At 36.5% G+C, this 6,536-nt stretch overlaps 1 pseudogene; it reads left to right on the top strand.

The window, feature by feature from the left end:
- The first annotated feature begins 1,900 nt into the window (after positions 1 to 1,900).
- On the top strand, positions 1,901 to 6,054 carry LOC102278018 (UDP-glucuronosyltransferase 2B15 pseudogene; annotated as a pseudogene).
- The last annotated feature ends 482 nt before the right edge of the window (positions 6,055 to 6,536 follow it).

Below are 6,536 nucleotides of genomic sequence, written 5' to 3'. Positions count from 1 at the left end.
TCTGTCATCCCCTTGTCCTCCCGCCTTCAATATTTCCCAACATCGGGGTCTTTTCAAATGAGTCAGCTCTTTGTATCAGGTGGCCAAACTATTGGAGTTTCAGCTTCAACATCAGTCCTTCCAATGAACACCCAGTACTAATTTCCTTTAGGATGGACTGGTTGGATCTCCTTGCAGTCCAAGGGACTCTTTTTTTTTTTTTTTTTTTTAAACTTTACAATATTGTATTAGTTTTGCCAAATATCGAAATGAATCCGCCACAAGTATACATACCCGCGTTCCCCATCCTGAACCCTCCTCCCTCCTCCCTCCCCTACCCTCCCTCTGGGTCGTCCCAGTACACCAGCCCCAAGCATCCAGTACCGTGCATCGAACCTGGACTGGCGACTCGTTTCATACATGATATTATACATGTTTCAATGCTATTCTCCCAAATCTCCCCACCCTCTCCCTCTCCACAGAGTCCATAAGACTGATCTATACATTGGTGTCTCTTTTGCTGTCTCGTACACAGGGTTATTGTTACCATCTTTCTAAATTCCATATATATGCGTTAGTATACTGTATTGGTGTTTAAGAGTGTTCTCCAACACCACAGTTCAAAAGCATAAATTCCCAGAGGGATGGTATGAGGAGGGAGGAGGGCGGAGGGTTCAGGATGGGGAACACATGTATACCTGTGGCAGATTCATTTTGATATTTGGCAAAACTAATACAATTATGTAAAGTTTAAAAATAAAATTAAATTAAATTAAAAAAAAGCATCAATTCTTCAGCACTCAGCTTTCTTTATAGTCCAACTCTCACATCCATACACGACTACTGGAAAAACCATAGCCTTGACTAGACGGACCTTTGTTGACAAAGTAATGTCTCTGCTTTTGAATATGCTGTCTAGGTTGTCATAACTTTCCTTCCAAGGAGTAGTGTCTTTTAATTTCATGTCTGCAATCACCATCTACAGTGATTTCAGAGCCCGGAAAAATAAAGTCAGCCACTGTTTCCACTGTTTCCCCATGTATTTGCCATGAAGTGATGGGACCGGATGCCATGATCTTAGTTTTCTGAATGTTGAGCTTTAAGCCAACTTTTTCACTCTCTTCTTTCACTTTCATCAAGAGGCTCTTTAGTTCCTCTTCACTTTCTGCCATAAGGGTGGTACCATCTGCATACCTGAGGTTATTGATATTTCGTCCGGCAATCTTGATTTCAGTTTGTCTTCCTCCAGCCCAGCATTTCTCATGATGTACTCTGCATATAAGTTAAATAAGCAGGGTGACAATATACAGCCTTGATGTACTCCTTTTCCTATTTGGAACCAGTCTGTTGTTCCATGTCCAGTTCTAGCTGTTGCTTCCTGACCTGCATACAGGTTTCTCAAGAGGCAGGTCAGGTGGTCTGGTATTCCCATCTCTTTCAGAATTTTCCTCAATTTAGTGTAATCCAGTCAAAGGCATTGACATAGTCCATAAAGCAGAAATAGATGTTTTTCTGGAACTCTCTTGCTTTTTTGATGATCCAGTAAGCATAGTAGCACAATAATGTTAATTTTGATAAAAGCCTGAAATGTGCCATGCAATGTATACTTGCGAGGTAATCCTGGCCCCTTTTATTTCCTCTAAATTTTAGTGTGCTATTCAGTGTGCTTTTCAAGGGAACTACCTAGATAGAGAAAGGATGGTCAGGGCCCCCCAAACTGCCTCCAGACATCCAACCAGCCACAGTGATTTAGAGAAAGAGAAACATCAACATCCCTGTTTGACTGGGCCCTGTCAGATCAAAGACCAAAGTGTGAAGATGGGGTCCTGCCCTTAGAATGAACCCTGCCCATTGTAAAGTCTGACTCCTAGTGGACTCTGTTTCTCCTCCAAATTGAGGAAGGAAAAGAGGCTGTAAGAAGATGTCAAGTATGAGGAAGACTGGCATGGAAAAGATTCAGTTGCTTCCTCCTCCATAAAATATAGTAGTAATCTATTTTCTACTATGTAAAATACCCTTGGCTGTTATCTTCTACTATGTTAAATATCGTTTTGGAAATTTGTGAACTACTTTTTAGTTTGCTATCTGATATTATAGTCTTCTTCTAAGCACCTACACTAATTTTTTGCTGAGAACTTAGAGTTATTTTACATTCACATGACAAGTAGAAGTCAAATGCTAGTAAATTAAAATACCGTTAAAGGAATTGCTTGGGAATCAAAGTTGGTTATCTTATTTTGATTCTGGGCAAGCAAACCACATTAATCAGTGCTGTCAATGCTTTGTGCCTCATTGTCAAAATGTTCAGGACTGATTCAATAAATTTTAGCAACATCATTTTGGAACTTTTTCAACAGCCTTATTGATATTTAAAAGTAGTAACATGGTTTTCTTTTCTAAATTCAAATAATTTTGAAACTAGTAATAGTGCTAATACTCTGGATTCATGTAAGATACTACCAGTTGCCATATTTGTTGGAAGTAGGGCTTAACAATTTGCAATCTCAAAGAACTTATACTTCCTACGCAGCATAAGTTAAATTGATTATTGATAAATTAGAGACTTCCCTATAGCTCAGATGGTAAAGAATCTGCCTGCAGTGCAGAAGACCTGGATTCGATCCCTGGGTCAAGAAGATCCCCTGGAGAAGGAAATGGCAACCCACTCCAGTATTCTTGCTGGGAGAAACCCATGGAGAGAGGAGCCTGGTGGGCTACAGTCCATGGAGTCACAAAGAATTGAACACAATTACATCAATTTGTAAAAATATTTCTCATTGCATGCATGATTGTATGCACTTTCCTTTCTGTAAATAAAAAAATAAAAACTCTAATGAAATAATGAGTTATATTAAGTGAATATAAGTTAGCTCCCTTCTATAACAGTCAAAAAGAAATAAACCAGTAACTATTAAATTTGAGAGCTAGTATATGAAATAAAGTAAATTGCAAGTTATTAGTAATCTGTGACTGTTTTTGCACTAGAGTGAAGACCACCTAATGATTTCTCAAATATTTATACTTGTCATTGAAAATCTCATTTGTCTATGCCATTATGTGTGAAAGGTCATGGCTGCATAGAAACAGTAATAAGTACATAAAATGTGGGCATTCCATGTCACATTTCATGATAAAATTTGGTTTTTCCTCCCTCTGCTTGCATTCCCACTACAATTATGCTTCCTGTTGCCTTGACTCCCTTCTTATCTGAATAAATAGCTTCAGTATTTCTTTAAGAGAGAATATTTCTGACATGCCCTTCCCTGTTTTTTTTGTTCATGTGCTTCCTTTTATCCAGACTGTTCTTTCCATTTCTTCACCTGCCAATCTTGGATTCACTTCTGGAATTAAAGTGACGAAGCACTCTTTTCAGAAAGTCTTCACTTACCTCTTCAGCAGACTTAATGGATTCTTGCTCTGAGTTCTGAAAGCAGTTTAAATGCAGTTTCCCATGTATCATCATCTGTTATCTAAAAGACACTGCTTCTTTCAGTGCCTTATAATATCCATTTTTCATTTTATTTCTAAGACTTAAAGTTAATAATTCTACTGAAATTCACTCAACCCTAGGCCATCCAAAAACCAAAGCTTTCATAACTCGTGGTACAACCAGTGGCATTTACAAGGTGATCTACCATGGGATCCCTATGGTGGGCCTTCCTTTGTTTGCTGATCAACATGATAACATCACTCATATGAAGGCCAAGGGAGCAGCCGTCAGATTGGACTTGGAAAATGTTAAGGACAGATTTGCTCAATGCTTTGAAGCAAGTCATTAATAATCCTTTTTAAGTATAGTTTTGTTTTTCTACTCTTCCTAGAGAAGTTCTCATATGAAGACAAATGAGTCTTCATATAAACACAATGAGGAGTAAGATTGTTCAACACTTTTAAAACAGTCATCAGTAACCATTTTGAGTGTCACATTGAGTTTTTTCTCTGTGGTTTTTAGGGAAAAGGTTTATCTCAGGTTTAGGGATAGTGGAACAATTTTGGAAGAGTTACTCATTAGAATGAGAGGAATCACTTATAAATATAGGTATATTCTTAGTTCTTTTGGTTGTTATGTTATTTAGAAGAATGTAAAATCATAATGTAATTGATTTAGAAGATATACATTGGGACATTCCTGTAGAAAAGCCAAATTTTCTTAAACCAGGAATATTAGATTTCCAAATTATTTCAGGATATGCATTAATTTCAATATTATTATTATTAATATCATAACTATGATGTATATATCTTCCCCCTTTTGCTTCATGGTAACTTTGGAAAGAAAACATTTTGAGAATATATTGATAATAATAGCACAGTGACAGTGGACAATTTTGTTTTAAAAGTAGTATTATTTTTATTTTAGCACAAATACAATAAATGAGTACCATAAGAATCACAGTTTCTTCTTTTTTAAGAGCTATAGGCTTCATTTGGTGGTTTTTATGTAAAAGTACATCTCTCTAGTATCTTTATATATTTCTTAATCTTTAGTATTGTAAAGTTGCTGTCCAAAAATGAAAATAATTTATTACCAGATATATACTGAATGTTTATGAAACTCTACAAGGTGTACTAAGTCTTTTGGCACATACTAAGTAACTTTTTCATTATAGTCTTTCCCTAGAGTATAACAAAAATGTGTCTGGATTACTGACCTTTTCTCAAAAACCCAGTGCTCCCCATATGTTTTGTACAGAACAGGGAGAGAAGTTACCTCAATAATTATCGCTACAGTGCCATTTTGTAGCACTTTGTGATTCAGAGCTCCTGAATTTCTTTATTCCTCCTTCTTTCTTGACTGTTAGTCCATCATCATTTCAACTGTAGAAATAAATGTAACTGCAAAGCCTGAAAGTGAAATGTTGAGCCTTCTCCAGATTCTAAAATAACTAACAAGGAAAACAATATTAGCAAACATTTGCTGAGAGCTTACTTTATGTTAGGAATGCCTCTAAGAATCAATACATTATTCTTCAAAATAATCAGATAAGGTACTATTTCCATTCATTCCATTTCACAATAAAAAACTGTGAACTAGGAAGAATGAAAAACAGGCAGCAAATAAGTGTCAGAGTCAGGATTCAAACCAAGGCAATTCACTGCCACACTTTTAACTGTTACTTCACTAATAAAAGATCATCATCAATTTCTGGGCTACTCCTCCTCATCCCTGCCTGAATGTATCTCTGAACCTCATCATAGATATACCAGGTATCTCTGGGTTATGACAGCATTTTAAAACTTATTAAAAATTCTTTACTGGATGATTCCAGCTTTGAACACTCAAATCATGTATTTATTTCTTCTCTTCTTTCTCTTTCTTTGCCTTAGGGACTTAACTAATTCTACTCTTTAGGCTTCAATGTTTCTCCTTCCCCATCTTTTCTCTCTTAGCTTGAAATTCTATTCATTTAATAAATTCTAGCCCATAAGCTCTCTATAATTGTCCCTAAGGAAAATAATATATTTTCTTTCCTTTATGTGGCATTCATTTATACCATCTGCATGAAAATTTCACACATTTATCTTTTCTGGTTTGTTGTATAAATTAATGTCTCTTTGGTTTTCCTTTAGGTATACAGAGAATGTGATGAGGTTATCAACCATTCTACGTGATCAGCCTATGAAGCTCCTAGACCGAGCAGTCTTCTGGATTGAGTTTGTCATGTGCCACAAAGGAGCCAAGCACCTGTGGCCAGCTGACTACCTCAACTGCTTCCAGTACCACTCCCTGGATATGACTGGGTTCCTGCTGGCCTGTATGACAACTGTTATTTTCCTTCTCATAAAAGGTTGCTTGCTTTGCTATCAAAAGTTTGTTAAGACAGGAAAGAAGAAAAAGAGGAAGTAGACTGTGAGATCTCAGGCTAGCAGACATGATAGATAGTGTTATTCCATTTAATTCAACCACTATGGATCAAGTTGTGACCAGATTTTCCTCCATATTTGACAAGAACTGTGTCTTCCTGTTTTACCCAAAATTTTAATCTTGATTGAATATATTGTGTTAGTTAATCCACTCAACTCTAAGGATGAAAATCCTGTGTATTTCTTGATAAACACTTAAATATTCCTCTTGAAATGATCAGTTCTGTTCATCAAACCAAAGAAAAATGGTACCTAAAAATATAAGGTGGATTATAGTCAATTTAAAATTCTAATTTCATAAATCTTTCAGTAATTAATTCTACTTTTTAAAATACTGATTTATGTATAATTTTATTTTGGGGGGGGCTCCAAAATCACTGCAGATGGTGCTGCAGCCATGAAATTAAAAGACACTTACTCCTTGGAAGGAAAGTTATGTCCAACCTAGATAGCATATTGAAAAGCAGAGACATTACTTTGCCAACAAAGGTCCGTCTAGTCAAGGCTATGGTTTTTCCTGTATCATGTATGGATGTGAGAGTTGGACTGTGAAGAAGGCTGAGGGCCGAAAAATTGATGCTTTTGAACTGTGGTGTTGGAGAAGACTCTTAAGAGTCCCTTGGACTGCAAGGAGATCCAGCCAGTCCATTCTGAAGGAGATCAGCCCTGGGATTTCTTTGGAAGGAATGATG

Source organism: Bos mutus, chromosome 6 (assembly GCF_027580195.1).
Source record: "Bos mutus isolate GX-2022 chromosome 6, NWIPB_WYAK_1.1, whole genome shotgun sequence".
Taxonomy (NCBI): domain Eukaryota; kingdom Metazoa; phylum Chordata; class Mammalia; order Artiodactyla; family Bovidae; genus Bos; species Bos mutus.
Note: the sequence above shows the minus strand (reverse complement) of the source record. Positions and strands in the feature narration are given on the sequence as shown.